Genomic DNA, 16850 nt, shown 5'->3' with positions numbered 1-16850 from the left:
GCCATTTTCAAATTCTTTCGAAGCCTTACAAAAACTGAAGGAACTCTATGACTCACACTCTGCACTTGAAGTTGTTCAACTCATGATTAAATTGTTTAGCCTTGAATTACAAAATGATGATCCTCTTGTTCTTGCATCAGAGGTAACATCTATTATGCATGATATCAAAGTCACTAATGTTGAATTGGACATTCCTATGATAGCTTTTGTCAAGGCACTTCATCCCACTTACTCAAATTATCTTGACTCATTGTAAGCAAATGAAAACCTCAAAGATATTACCTTTGAATCCCTTGTCAAAAAATTTGTTGAAAGAGGGAAAGCTTTTGGGAAGAAGACAACTCCTCAGTCTTCTGAAGAGGCTATGTGTCTTACACATAGAGAGAATAATCTTACTCGAGATTCTTCCAGAGGAAGAGGTGGTCGAAAAGGAAGAGGAAGAAGAAATTTCAGAGGTAGGGGGGGTGGACACTCTCAAGGAGAAAAGTCAGATTTACATTGCATACATTGTAAAAGAGATGGATCACATGATGAATCCACATGTAAGTTACCTTGGGATAGAATTGATCAGGAAAGAAACCAACCCAAAGGTAAAACTAATGGCAAAGAGAAAGGTAAATAACTTGAATCCGTTCACTATGTTGTGGCACACTGTAATATTGGAGTAAATGAAGACTTATTTAATGCTTCACTTACTTCTTGGAAAAATGATTGGTTTCTTGATTCAGGAGCAACTTGCCACATGACGTTTAGAAGAGATTTTTTTGAAGAATTTACTGACAATGTTGATGGAGAAGTATACTTTGCAGACAAATCAAAACTCAAGTCATCAGGGCTTGGCACAATCAGGCTTAAATTGCCTGTTCTTCTAGACTTTCTTCTACCTCATGTTTTATATCTCCCACAACTTAGGATAAACTTCTTGTCCTTGGTCCACATCTGCTAGCAAGGACACTCCATTCACATGTTTGATGGCAAGGTTGAGGTGAGAAAAGCATCAGACCACTCACTTGTCACGACGGGGATAGAAAAAGAAAGGCTTCTCAAGCTGCAGGGTACCTATGCTCATGCACAAAATTTCTCATACAATTATTATTATGATGAAGGTACATTTCCATCAAGTTTATTATGGAATGCTAGATTTGGACATTTGAACTATGATAGCCTTCTCTTGTTGAAGAAAAATGGTGTTACTGGTTTGCCTACAATTCCTATGAAACTTAGGCAATGTGATGCCTGCATTCTAGGAAAACATAGCAAACAATATTTTCATGATTCACATTCGGGAGCACATAGAAAACTTGAATTCATTCATTCAGATTTATGTGGTTCAATGCATGTTCCTTCTGCAAATAGAAATACAAATATGATGACATTTATTGATGACTACACCAGAATATGTTGGGTTTATTTATTGAAGAATAAATCTGATGCTTTTCAAACATTTAAGAACTTTCATACATGGATTGAAAATGATGCACAATCTCATATTGGCTCTATTCGCACTGATAATGGAAAAGAATACACTTCAAACATCAAACAATTGTGCCTTATAATCCCCAACATAATAGAGTAGCTGAAAGAATGAATAGGACAATCTTAAATATGGTGCGCTCCATAATGTTTTTCAAAAACGTAAAATTGACGTCTTGCGTTGATGCAGTTCTATGTGTTGTATATGTAAGTAATAGATGTCCATCTAATGCTATTAGAAACAAGACTCCTTATGAAATGTGGTATGGACACATTCCTTCGGTAAAGCATCTCAGGGTCATTGGTTCCACATGTTATGCCTTGATACCAAAGGTACATAGAAACAGACTTGGTGCAAGAAGTCATAAGTGTATCTTCCTGGGGTATTCAAACACCTCCAAAGCATACCGTCTCTATGATGAAGTCAATAAAATGTTTGTTTTATCTAGAGATGTAATCTTTCTTGAATCATCCAAAGCTGACAATGTTGTGAGTGGCAAATTGATCACTTGGATAGATTTGTAAATGCAAAATCATTTCAAGAATTTGATAATCAGATTCCACATCTTGAAGAGGGGATTCCTATACTAGATCAACCTATGAAATCTTCTTCTGAAGCACTCTCTCCCCTGCATGAAACTCCAACAACTGATGATACTTTGAGTGATATGATTGATAGAATTGGGAGACTCAATATTGATTCAGTCCCAACTCAATCAACTAAGCAGTCTGGACCATCTTAGAAAGGTCCCCCAAAGTGGTTGACAAAGACACTCGAAAGTGTTCATCCTAATGAGGTTGGAAAGACAGGAACTAGAAATTCAACCCAACAAAATGGAGGTGATGTAGATGACTCCGATTCACCTGTTGATTTGGATGTTTGTTATGATTTTGAATTTGTCTATATATTTTGAACCAACTTCCTTCAAATAAGATGCTTCTCATGATGAATGGAAAGAAGCGATGCAAAAGGAGTATGATGCCTTGATAAAGAATGGCACTTGGAATCTGGTTGATCCTCCATTGGGAACTAAACCAATTGGCTGCAAGTAGGTCTACAAGAACAAGTATAGAGATGACGACTCACTTGACAAGCACAAATCCAACCTTGTGGCAAAAGGTTTTGCACAGAAGGAAGGGGTAGATTATGAGGAGACTTTTTAACCCACAACAAAATGGACTACCATCCGGACACTCTTTGCCCTAGAACCTCAGAACGGTTGGAAATTCCATCAAATGGATGTAAAAACTGCTTTCTTGAATGGATATCTAAAAGAGATGTTTTAATGTCCCAACCTGAAGGATTTTCTGTGAAAGGATATGAACATAAAGTATGAAATCCTTGTATGGCCTCAAACAAGCACTGCGAGCCTGGTATGAAAAACTAATTGAGGATCTTTTGAAACTCAATTTCAAACATTATGATCTTGATGATGCAACTTTGTTTGTCAAGAAAGTTGGCAAAACAGTTGTATATCTTGTGGTATATTTAGATGATATTTTGATGACAGGGAACAATGAGAGATACATTGCATCCATAAATAAGGAATTGAGGAAAGGTTTTGAAATCACTGATTTGGTCTATGTTCATTACTATCTTGGTATTGAAGTAACTCAACATCCGAGGTCCATATTCCTTTCTCAAAAGAAGTACATTGGAGATTTGTTGAACAGGTTTGGCATGGATGAATACAATCTTTTGACTACTCCAATGGAACAAAACTTAAAGCTCACATCCATTGAAGGAAAAGAATTTGAGGATGCAACAAAGTATAGATAGCTTGTAGGAAGTCTCAACTACCAGATTACTACTAGACCAGACATTTCGTTTGCTATTGGAATCCTCTCCAGGTTTATGCAAAAGCCTTGTGAGGGACATTTTTCTGTTGCAAAAAGAGTTCTAAAGTACTTGAAGGAAACTCAATACTTTGGACTCAAGTATACACAGGTGGGAAACTTCATCTTGACTGGATAGTCTAATTCAGACTTCGATGGAGACAAAGAAACTTGGGTATCTACTTCGGGTTATGCTATGAGTCTTGGATCAGGAACTATCTCCTAGAGAGCATGCAAACAATCAATTCCAGCAGATTCCACAACAGAGGTAGAATATGTGGCAGCAGTTGAGGCAACAAAAGAAATTGTGTGGCTCAAGAAAATTCTGGAAGATTTGCAGGTAAAATAAGTAAATTCAACTCCACTCATGATTGACAATAACTCGGCAATAAAGTTGCCAAGAACCCAAAGATCCATGATCGAACAAAGCACAACAATACAAAATATCACCTGATTTGACATCATGTTGAGGTTAAAATAATCCATCTTCGCCATTATGTTGAAAATAGCAACAAGAAATGGTAAAAATAGAATCCAATATATTCCAATTTTATTTTGTCCTTGAATTAAAATTGTGAATTAAAATCGAATTTAGTCTTATCAACTGCTTGGAAATAATTAATTAATTCATTATGGATTAATTAGTTGGAGAAATTCAAGGTAGAAGTCTTTTTGAAGTCATGCAACAATTATCCCTTAAATTAAGGAGATTATCCCCTAATTAAGGGGATAAGATTGAGTTATATTTGAGTTGTAATTAGTTAGCTCAGTTTACTAAGTTAAGTCCAGTTAAATTAGTTCCAAATTGTTTGAGGACCTAATTGTGAGTTATCAGTCAGTTGATGCATGCATGCACTCAACTAGTGTACTCCAGATAACTGAAGATTCCCTCATCAAAAACTCATGCATGTCTATTCTGAGAAAGACCCAGTTGAGCTAAATGTCAAGGACAATGTATTATCAGTTGCATGTGTTTTCCTATAAAGGAAACTCATGCATGCAGTCAAGGTAAGGTTCCTTGAGGATTGCGCAGTTCATACAGGGTGTGAGATCAGTGTGAGAGATCAGTGTTCCACTTGGTTGAGAGTTTTCCACTTGGTAACAGGAGGATCACCCAGGAGAAACAACGCAAGGAAATAGGAGCTTGGAGGGCAAAGGAGAAGGCTTGTGAGAAGCTTCAATTTCCTGTGAGCATCTAAGAGGATTGTACTGAGAGCTAGCTAGCTGTAAGAGCTAAGACTTTGTATAATTCTGATGTATTTCCACCTTGTATGATAATACAGATAGTGGGGTTTTTAGTTGAGGCTTTCCCCAAAGTATTTTCATGTGTATTGTGCATTGATTCTTCTTATTCTAGTTATATGTGTTCAGCTCGCTATTGCTCGCTCTTTAAGCTTCCACAAATTGATAGTAGAAGTAGGTTATAGTATTTTGCTTTGGTTATATTTCATTATTGGGTTAATCTGCACACAGATTTTCTACATGGTCTTAGAGTGAGATTTGTAGAGAATTTGTAGAATTTCTACACATTGTTCCACTAATGAGCAGATTGCAGACATTTGCACCCAAGCGCTTGGAAGAGAAAAGCTTGAAAGATTAAAAATGATTCTTGGACTCACCAACATCCCTTCATATTAAAGGGGGGAACGTTGACACCTAACCATAGGGATAGGGTGAACAACTGTAAATAGTGTAAATAAATAATAGAGAAAATGGAGTGTCATCGGGAGATGAAACTCAACAGTCACTCCCTCATGTATATAATAATGAACAACCTAAATGAATAATATAATCTCATTTTGAGGAGTTACCTCCTGGCCTGACAGGGGCAATATATGCCACGAATGAATAATGTACTAGTTTTGATCCAATAGTGAGCATATACTACCCTGCACATTTATAGCTTAATAACATGGTAAATAAGGCTTGTGGTGGATAACCTTCATCAGAATGAGCACAATTGTTGGTCTTACCATTTCAGCTTACACAACCACCATGATTAGTCCAAGAGGGGGTAGCCGCGAGAGTTAAACCACGTTTAGCAAGAGATCAGACGAGAAGTTGTCATCTCTGACTAACTCTCTTCGTATTTGTATTGTCTGCAAATGACACGCATAGAACGTGATGCCTGCAAACTTGACATATTATAGTGCAAGTGTTCATAATAAGTAGCATAATTAATTCTATAATCGAAATTTAACAATATGGAGTTATATGAAGGCTAGAACAATACCTTCAGGTAATCACATTTAAAAAAATATACACATAAAATTGAAAAAGATATAATCTATTTCTAAAGTTAAATTATAGGAAACGGATAAAAATTGTTGATCAAGTAGCAGATAATAAAAATATACAACGAACAACACATATCTATATACCAAGCATGGAGTGAGTGATCACCCATAGTGTCAATCTCTAAATTTCCTCTTCTTCCATATTCATAGTGAACTTCCAGCATAGACATCCTTAGTGACAATGACTAACAGGTGTTGTTGTTGCTCCTGCAGTTTGTTTCCCATTTTTTAGGCCTATCTTCTTCTTCTGCACAACCTCCTGTTGATAATAATGCTCCTCCAATAGTTGTTAGAGAATAATCCCCCGATCTAAGGTGGCCAGATCCCTAAACCCCCCTTCCTGCCCACTTTTCATGATGTTTCTCCTTCTTATGCAATCCAACATAGAGTGAACCCTGACCCCATGAGGCTCCAACAAGTAGTGATCCCTCTTCCAGCACTTCAACGATGCCTGAACATACTAAGAAGATCGAAGATCATGTTGCAATTGATGCAGAAAATGACAACATCAATCTCGATGCCCTCATCCATGATATATCTGAGCTTTTCAAAATCATTAAGGTTGTTGGAAAATTAATCTCGACCACCGCGTTTATTAAACTGACAGTAACCATACTTGCCAAGTAGATTTTTTGCCAGATTTTTATTAAACTGAAAGTAACCATACTTGCTAATATATTTTTTGCAGGTTGCTGATGTTGTTTGTAGGCTGAAGGACATAAGTTTTGAGCTGGAGTACAAACTGACCATTTCTCAATACATGAAACCAACTCTTACTTGCAGTCTGCAACCTCTGCAAGTTCAGAAAAATCATTTATTTTGTACAAACGCCCATCTTGTGTCTTAATATTTTCTTCAGTAGTGCATTAATGTGTCAAATATATATATAAATATGAATGAAAATTCATTTGCATAGTCGAGGGTAACTCTATGAGGTGACGAGGAGAAAATCGTGGAGCAAATTTTGGAGGGCACGTGAAAACAACAGTTACTGGTTTTACTGTTTGGTACTCTGCAACTTTAGTTACTGGTTTTATTGTCTGTTACTCTACAACTCTGGTGAAGTGTAAATATCCGTCAAACTTTTTATTTACTTGGTAAAGGAGCCGTAGCCTCTATGTAAATGTATTTCATGCATTAAGAATTCTAAGCCAATGTTTTTATTGTGTTGTTCCATTTTACTCGGTTTTACTCTGTTTTGTTGTGCGTTGCTGTGTTTTTTAAGCTTCTATCCAATTGTGATTTAGCTTCTATCCCATTGTGATTTGTTTCGAGCTTTTTTTAAGATTCTGTCCAATTGTGATTTGTATTTTTGTGTTTTTAAAGCTTCTTTCCAATTGTGATTTGTTTCCTGCGTTTTTTAAGCTTCTGTCCAATTGTGACTTGTTTCCCGCAAGTGAAGATTTGATCTCTGCAACTGATTTGTTGATGGAGACTCTTCTCCTCTGCCCCCATGTAATTTCTTTCATGTGGTATGAGAGCAAGTTAAACTCTGTCAGTGTAAAAACAATTGTTTTTTTGGCAGTTAAAAATTGTTTTGAGGACATTTTTTTTTTTGGCGTATTTAACAACAGAGAGAGTTTTCTTTACAGTCAAAATGGTAGCATCAAGCACAAGCTTGACTAATCCTAAGATGCCTCAGTTTAATAGGAAAAATTATGATTATTGGGTTATTACAATGAAGACTCTATTTTCTTCCCAAAATATTTGGGAATTGATGGAGAATGGGTTCCAAGAACCAGCGGATGCAACAACATATAATTATTTGACACAATCAGAAAGAGATTTGTTGAGGGACAATAGGAAGAAGGATGCAAAAACCCTCTTCTACATCTTTCAAGCAGTTCATGAAAGTATTTTCCTTAGGATTGCAATAGCAAAAAAATCCAAACAAGCATGGGACACCCTCCAGACAACCTACCAAGGCATGCCAAAAGTGAAGACAACAAAGCTACAAATGCTAAGGGGAGATTTTGAGACAATTTGTATGAAATATTCTGAGAATGTAGACTCATTATTACAAATATAATTGGATTTGTTACTCAAATCAAGTCTCATGGTGAGACACTTAAGGAAAGAAGAATAGTTGAGAAAGTTTTGAGAAGTCTGCCAGCAAGGTTTGATGCTATTGTTGTGGCCATAGAAGAGACAAAGGATCTCTCACAATTTTTAGTGGATGAGCTTCATGCATCATTGATTTCTCATGAACATAGACTGAATAGAGAAACAAACTCCTCATTGGAGCATGCCTTCAAGACACAAGTTTCATTTGGTCAAGGTAGAGGTAGAGGAAGATCAAATGCTAGAGGAAGAGGAAGAAGCCCACACAGAGGTGGAAGAGGCAACCCTTCAAGCTCAAGTGGAAGGGGCAACAATCAAAATTCAAGTCAAGGCCCAAGCCAAAATCAAGCACAAGGTCAGAGGTATGATAAATCTCAAGTTCAATGTCATTACTGTAAGAAGTATGGTCATTATGCAAATGAATGTAGAAAGAAGCAATATGACATAAGTAACAAACCAAGTGCAAATTTCACAAAGGAAAATCAGAACCAAGATAGCATGTTTTTAGCTTGTAATGTAGCATAATAAAAACAAAGTGATGTATGGTTTCTAGATTTAGGGTGCAACAACCACATGACACGAAACATAGAAATGTTTTCCAATTTAGATGAAAGCGTGAAATCTAAAGTGACATTAGGGATTGATATCAAAGTCTTTATCATAGGAAAAGGAAGAGTCAATATTCTAACAAAGAAGGAGGAGAAGAAGTATGTTTCAGATGTTTATTTTGCCCCTGGTTTGAAGCATAACCTCATAAGCATTGGACAACTCATGCAAAAGGGCTACAATGTCTTTTTCAAAAATTATGAGTCCACAATTTTGGATAAGCCTTCAAGCAGATAGTTGATTGCAAAAGTTCATATGACAAGCAATAGAATGTTTCTCCTAAAGATAAAATCATATTTGAAGGAAGAAGGTGTCCAAGCACAATTGTGAATGAACTCACAAGAGGATGAAAGAAAAGTTGCAACTGTAACAAAAGTAAACTTTCAAGCAGAGGTCAAAGATGAGAATTGGTTATGGCACTTGAGATTTGGTCATCTCAACTTTGGAGGTTTGAAATTGTTGCATAGCAAAGGCATGGTGAAGGGATTTCCACTCGTAGAAAAACTAGATAGACTATGTGAAGGATGCATCTTGGGATAACAACATAGAAATACATTTCCAGCAAGAAAGTCAACAAGGGCTAAGGCACCCTTGGAGATTGTCCATTCAGATTTATGTGGAACAATGTAGACACCATCAATTGGGGGCAACTACTATTTCTTGAATTTCGTAGATGATTATACAAGGAAGATGTGGTTCTACTTCCTAAAGTAGAAAAGTGAAGTGTTTAAGCACTTCCTCCAATACAAAGCTCTTGTTGAAAGTCAATGTGGACACTACATCAAAGTCTTGAGGACTGACAGAGGTGGTGAATACATCTAAAAAAATTTCCTACGTTTTTGTAGGGAGCACAGAATTCTCAAGCAGTCTACAACAAGGTATACACCTCTGAAAAATGGTATCATGGAAAGGAAGAATAAGACTATTACGGAAATGGAAAGGAGTATGTTGAAGGAAAATCATTTTCCAAATGATTATTGGGCTGAAGTTGTCACTTGTGCAACATATATCATTAATAGGTGTCCAACCAAAAATGTCAAGAATATGGTTCCTGAAGAGGCATGGAGTGAAAGAAAGCATGGTGTCAGTCACATTAGAGTGTTTGGATGTGTCACTTATGCACATGTCCTGGATGATTTAAGGAAGAAGTTGGACAACAAGGGTGAGAAATGCATATTTGTTAGATATAGTGATGAATCCAAGGCATACAAGCTCTTTAATCCGTCAACCAAGAAGGTCATAATCAACAGAGATGTGTAGTTCATAGAAGAGGAAGCATGGGATGGAAGTTCAAAGAATAAAATCAATGTGAAAGCATGTATACCACATGAGGAGAAAGAGGAATTGAAAATAGCAATCAATTCCTCAACAATGACTCCCTCTACTCCTATTCAAGCACAACAAAGCAGGCAACAAGTATCACCATCAACAAATAATAAGACATCGTCGCGCAGTCAAGCAAGTGTTTCTCCAAGCACACAACAAAGCACAACACCAAGTGACATGTCAAGTCCATCTTCCACAAGCATAAGAAGACCAAAATTCAGAAATTTAAATGAAATTTATGAGCAAGATGAAGTTGAAAGTAGTGCTGGTCTAAATTACTTCTTTGAATTGTTTTGTCATGTAGATGACCCAATCCATTTGGAGGATGCAGTAAAAGAAGAAAAATGGGTTGCGGCAATGGAGGAAGAAATAGAAGCAATAGAAAATAATGACACATGGGAGTTAGTGGACCTTTTGCAAGGAAAAGAAGTCGTTGGAGTGAAGTGGGTCTATAAGACCAAGAGTAATGTTGAAGAAAAGATTTAAAGGCATAAATCAAGGCTAGTTGTCAAAGGATACTGGCAGCGGCATGGAAAAGATTATGCAGAGACATTTTCTCCAGTCACAAGGATGGAGACAGTGCGTACAATGGTGTCGATTATCACACAACATAAATGGAAAATGTATCAAATGGACGTAAAATCAACATTCTTGAATGGAGTGCTGAAAGAGGAAGTATATGTTGTGCAACCACCTGGTTATGAGGTAGAAGGCCAAGAAGACAAGGTGTATAGGTTGAGGAAAGCTCTTTATGGGTTGAAGCAAGCACCACGTGCATGGTATAGCAGGATAGATGCTTACTTGTTGGACAATGGCTTCAACAAATGTGACAATGAGCCTACTCTCTACATCAAAGAGAGTGATGGTAAGCTTTTGATTGTTGTCTTATATGTAGATGATTTGACTTTTACAGAGAGTGATGATTTCTTCAACGTTGATTTCAAATAAGTCATGAAAAGTGAATTTGAAATGACTGACTTGGGGTTGCTAAGGTATTTTTTGGGAATAGAAGTGAAGAAAACAGAAAATGGAATTTTTATTTCTCAAGCAAGGTATGTAGCAAACATTTTGGAGAGGTTTAATATGCATAAAAATAATCCTGCACCAACTCCAACTGTCATGGGGTTGAATTTGTTCAAAGAATATTGCAGCAGCAATGTCAATCCGACATTATACAAAAGCACAATGAGCAACTTGATGTATTTGACGGCAAATAGGCTGGATATAATGTATGCAATAATTCTAGTGTCAAGGTTCATGGAGACACCCAAGAAGACACATTGGCAAGCAACCGAAATTATTCTAAGGTATGTCAATGGGACAAAATAGTATGGTATTTTGTACACTGCAACAAATTATTTTAGGTTGGTTGGTTACACTAACAGTGACTGGGCAGGAAGTGTCAATGATAGAAAGAGCAAGTCATGATATGTTTTTCATTTGGATTATGGAGCCATTTCATGGGCCTCAAAGAAGCAACCGATAATGTCATTGTCAACAACAGAAGATGAATATGTCACCGCAACAACAACAAGATGTCAAGCAGTTTAGAGGAAAATGATGTTGAGGGATCTATGCCAGGACCAAGAGGGAACAACAACTATTTTCTATGACAACAGTTCCACAATTGTAGTATTGTTTAGTCAATTTAGTTTCCTAAATTGCTTTGCGTAAATTATCAACTGAGCATCTTAAGCTGATGAAGTGTAGTGCACTGTATGTGTTAGTTAACCCTTCTTACTTCGTTTTTTATATTGTTTTGTTTTTGGGGGTTTCCTTGATTCCTAATGATGTACAGTCTGAATTATGAGAAACTGAGTCTAAATTTCCTAAAGGTGAACTAATCAAAATCTAAGTTAAAGGAAGGAAAAACAAAGCATCTATCCTTGTCATTTAATCCTAAGTCAAAATTAAAAGGTGAAGTTGTGAGGCAAATTGAAATAATTACAAAGAATGAAACTAACTAAAGCACTTTTAGTTGTCCAATCCTTCAATTTTGAAAGATAACTTTCTTGAGATGGAAAACAAGCAACTTACTTTACTTTATAGTTCAAAGAACTAAATAAAATATGCAAAGAGTAACTAATTGATTTCAATCCTCGTGTGAAGTGAATGTTTAACCATTTAGTTTAGGATGGATATCAACTTGAAATGGTGACCAAAAACATTTATTCACATAGTGCATTGGCAATCTGAACTAGGAAATAAATAACAGAGGAAACAAACAGTAAGTAAACTAATCAACAATGCATCCTTGTTACTTTTCCACCTTACCCTGTTAAAACAAAACAAGTTTCATTTATGAAATAGATAGGAGAAACAAGACTGCACCATTGAATTCTAACATTATGCTACTGAACAGAATTAAAATAAAACAAACTACATGGAATCAACCTAAACTACAAATACTGCTAAAAGTAAATAATGAAACTAAACTGAACAGTAAACAAAAGAAAAAAAAACCTCCTTCAGTGCAGGGGCCCTCTGCAACTGACTGAGTTGAGCTGCTAACTAGCTGAAGATACTCTTTCAAATGATCACTTGGTCAAACACGACTTCATATTATTAACAGGAAAATAAGTTCCAAAATTACAAAGCTGTAAGTCTAAGCTTAATACATAAAAAAATTCAAACCCTTTCTCAGTTCTTTACAACTGATATTTAAAGAAACATTCCTAACTGTCTTTTGAGAGAATTTAGCTACAGGTGGTCTCCACATATTACAACAGATTTGCATAAATGGTTGACCAGCTACAAATGACTTCAAGTCAGCAAGATGGTTGTATGAAATTGTTATCACCGATGGCTGGTTTGAGTTAATGCTGCAGCAAAACTGTCGGATTTATTAATTAGCCACGAAGAGTGGACACAGAGTCCTATTGGTTCCGGGTTTCTTCGTTTGAATCCACCTTTGACTGTGGTCTTAAGCTGGCTTTTTTGTCGATTTGGGCTGGGTGACTAGGATAGGATCCATGTCAAGACAATTCCAGAGATGCCCATGTGGCCGATTTCCTCGTTTGACACCTGTAACATGTTCAACCATGGAAGTAGCTATGGAACACACGGTTAGCTGCAGAATGGGCTATGTTCTGTAGCTAATTTGCAAAAATTTATTTCAAATGCAAAAACATAAAAGTATAACATGTCAATCATTTAATGTCTTCCTTGAGACAAAATCTATCTTTTATCAGCGATGGGGATCTGTCTTTTATGGAAAAAAAAGAGAAAGAAGTGAGAAAAGTTGTCAAAGAGAGAGTAATTCTGAGGTCCAACATACCCCCACTGCAAAATCATTGCATGTCCCCATGCAATTTTTCCAAAACTGTGAACTCTTCTTTCTTATTGTACTTGCTCACATACCTCTGCTAGTACATCTAACTTTCTTCTCTTGCTCCTCTTTGAAGTGATTGCCATCCTGGGTTTCTTCATGAGAAGTCTGTATTTAAGGTTGATGACTGTTTTGTTCAAGTTTTTATTCTTCCTCTTCAACTTCCTATTCTTCTTGTACCATAGCCTTAGGTGCAGTATTGTATTATCATGAATGGCTTTATCCAATTTGCTTTGTTCCTTCAGGGTTTCATTTTATTTCTTGATATGCCTGTTCAATATCTCTAACTCATAGATTTCCTGTTTGAGAGAGTCAGTCAAAGGTTCTTGTGGATTGACAGGTTGTTCTGGATTGGCTGAGGATCCTGGATCCATTGAGGCACTTTTCTTTTCCAATGATTCTATGTAATCATAAATTTGTTGCTGCACGAGGTCTATGCCCGAGGATCCTCTGATGGGGCTGCCTTCAAAATACTGTTTAGGAGAGTTTTGAGGGCTGTATGTAAATGGAACATTTTTAGGAGATGGTACTGGGGTTTCTTCTCCTAGATTTATGAACTTTGTTTCCTTTGATGATACCTTCTTTACCATACCTTCTAAACACAGTGACATCCATACCTGGGTTCCTGAGGATTACCTTCCATGATTCATTGTGAAATTCTTTTTTTTTGAACCATCTCTCACCAAGTCTTGGCAGTTTTGTAGCCTCTACTATGTAAGATTCTATTACTGCAAACTTAATGTCTCTAATCTCTACTTCTGTACCATCGAATGATATAGCAAAATATTTTGTGATCTCCTTGTGATATCCATCAAATTTTTCAATGAATTTGAGCCATCCAGTCTTCTGTAGCATCTCCTTGAGTTGTGGGTAACCTTCCATAAAATTTTCCCCTACGAGCTTTGCCCTGACAATGAGTCCCATGGTCTCTGTTTTGTAGAATTTTCTAACCTTTAGAATTAATCTCTTGGTCTATGAAATGGACTGTCTGCGGTTATCGTGAAAAAGAACTATGAGTTTGCGTGGAATAAGTAGACGGTGAGGGTTTGAAGAGACGTGAATACATTGGTCACATCGTAGTTTTGACAGTTAACAGACGGAGTTATTAGAGACCGTTTAAGTACATGGTATGGAGAATGTAGCGGAGGTGTGGTATGATGAAATCATTATAGACCATTTGGTATTGAATGTGGAAAATGTGGCGGAGATGTGGTATCATGAAGTGGCAATCAAATCAAATGATGACTTGTTAAGGAGACATATGATCATTCATATTATACATGACTTATGTTTATGACTTGCTGTTTGAAATAAATTTGCATTTTACCTTTAGAACTTAACCTTTTTCTTGATAATTCTTTTCGTGTTGATCTGTAGGTACTTTGAGCATGGTTGATCTCCAAAACTTGATTCTTCAATTTATTTGTAAACTGTACAATTATTCCAAAGCTGATAAGTAAGTTGTAGCTGCAGAATCAGATTAGCTACAGAATGGAATCAACTGCGGAATGTGAAAATAAGGAAAAGTGAAATATGGGTGTAAAAATAAAATGGAAAGAGTTATGACAGTGAAATGGAATGAGATGTAAGATAAAATGAAAAATAGGGTGAAATGGAGTAAAACTGTAAAAATAAAATGTAAATGAAATATGACAGTGAGATGAAGTGGAATTGTAAAACAGAATGATATGGAATGAGACTATAAAATTGTAGACTCTATACTGCAAATAAATGTAGTTTTTTGTTGCTACTTATTACAGAAAGGAAATGGAAAATATAGGATGTTAGAAATCTCTGGTTTTCACCTTGTATTTTATGTATAAGTATGCCAATCAATGATTGGTTTTCAACCTTATACAATTTTATTTTTATTAGTCATTTCTTGGGAAAAATGAAGACTAAGTTAGTGGAGAAGAAGGATTCTTCTTCACTAGCAGTTAGAAATAATTAATTCCTACTTGTCTATGGTTGTAATTCTCCATTTGAGGAGTTTGTTTCTACATAATAGGAATTTAGTTTCTCCTAGGTTAGTGTGTGGTTGAGAGAATCTCTCAACCACACTACTGTACGTCTAAGATAGAATTCCTATCTTGAGACTATTGATTGTATAAATATGTGTGTAATTTCCTCATTCATGATAATAGAATATATTGTTGTGTGCTATTTTATCTTGGTATCAGAGCCTGTGAGGGCCTGGCCCCTCTTGGGCTTGGCCCCTCCTGGGCTGAGGAAATAAAAGAGTATTTTTTTTAGTGTTTAGTTTGTCCATCATTAAGAGACTCTAGTTTTGGATTCAGGCGGATCTATGATTTCTGCGTTTGTGAAGCCTTTTGGTGGCGTAGTTTGGTGGTGTAGTTTGGGAGGCCGAGCAAGTTGCGGGCCGAGCGATGGCATAAGGAGAACCGCGTGTGTGACAAAGTTTGGGTGCTGCCTGGTGGATAGTGGTTGCCATATTGCACCTAAATCTGAGTGCTTGCGTTGAGCCTGGAGGTGGAGATCCCCTAGGGGGGTGTGTTGCATTCAACCTGTTTGTGTGGCGGTGTGTGAGCATCGCCGGATCTACGTGCAAATGTTGCAACAGGACTTTGGTTCCTCGGTGCCGACGTGGGTGCCATCATAAAAATCATGGAGGCAGCCACTGATTGGACTGGCGTGTTGTTAATCGGAGGAGGTCGACAGAGTAAAGTGCCTTGCTCCTGCGTAACCTGCTGGTTGAGAGGCGAACAACTCGATTCACTGCATGAGCTTTGATTTAGGGGCATCACAATTTTTTTTTCTTTTAAATGCCGAGAGACCAGTAATCTTGGCTGATCTCTCGTGTGGTGAGGGTTGTTGATCGCTGACCCGCAGCGGAAGTATGGCTGCGAAGAAAACCTGGTGAATCGACCTTTTTAACTCTGGAAGTTTTTTATTTGAATACAGTCCATGTTGATGAGGAAATGCATTCCATAGTGGATGCTGTGACGAGTTCTTGATTTGAAGTAACTGACCCAACATCAGAAGAGGTGGTCTTGCTGAAGATCCTGCAGGTTCTTCTGGCTTTTATTAATCTGTTCGAGAGGGAATATGGCAATTTCCATCCTGCTTTCCAGATAGTTGGCTTTATGGACGCTTTGAGGACCTCTCGCGAAGAGTTCAAGTTATCGTTCATTTACTTGCATTCTTCGGAACATCCGAACACGCCGACGTTCTGTCAAGATACGCTGTGCTCTAAGGTGGTCGTGGAATATATCAATCAGAATTTTGTTTCATGGGGAGGCAATGTCAGGGCCAGTGAAGGTTTTAAGATGAGTAACAGTCTAAAAGCATCGACTTTTCCTTTTTGTGCTATTATCATGCCTGCGACCAACCAGCGGATTGCCCTTCTACAACAGGTTGAGGGCCCAAAATCTCCTTCAGAGCTGCTGTCAGTTCTTCCTGTGGAGAATTCGTTGGGCAAAAAAAGAAATTAATGTGAAGAGATCATGGAGGCGTGCATCTGCTGATTCGGGTGAGACTTGTTGTCGTGGAGTCATGATCGTCTGTCTGGGTTTCAGTTTTGGCACTACAAGATGACCTCCAAGTCAGGGGTTGGACCAGACTCATGAAATCCTGCGCTTCTGCGTGGATGATCTTAGGAGATTGCATGTATATTATCGTTGGCCCTGATCTGTTGAAAATTGGCATTGATGGGATAGATGGAACCACAGCGTCCGACTTCCGAATTTTGTGAGATTTTTTGCAGATCGGAGGAGGCCAGACTTGCCCGGAGGCCGCGAGGAGAGGCCGAGGAGGCCGGATCTCTGTTTTTTGTTTGCAGGCCGCAATTTTTTTGTTCAACAGATCTGTTGCATCATGATTTGGCATGGTTGATTCTCTGATATACGCTTGTCTGCTGACTGGCATTCTATTTACTGTATCCCTTTAAGACCAGCATTCCAGGT

The 16850-nt window shown here is 37.4% G+C and overlaps 1 pseudogene; it reads left to right on the top strand.

Annotated features, from left to right (window-relative positions):
- The first annotated feature begins 15232 nt into the window (after positions 1-15232).
- Positions 15233-16379, top strand: LOC149211055 (plant UBX domain-containing protein 10 pseudogene; annotated as a pseudogene).
- Positions 16380-16850: the final 471 nt, after the last annotated feature.

Source organism: Pinus tabuliformis, chromosome 1_2 (genome assembly GCF_031772625.1).
Source record: "Pinus tabuliformis cultivar Carrire ecotype Pingquan chromosome 1_2, CPIR1, whole genome shotgun sequence".
Taxonomy (NCBI): domain Eukaryota; kingdom Viridiplantae; phylum Streptophyta; class Pinopsida; order Pinales; family Pinaceae; genus Pinus; species Pinus tabuliformis.
Note: the sequence above shows the minus strand (reverse complement) of the source record. Positions and strands in the feature narration are given on the sequence as shown.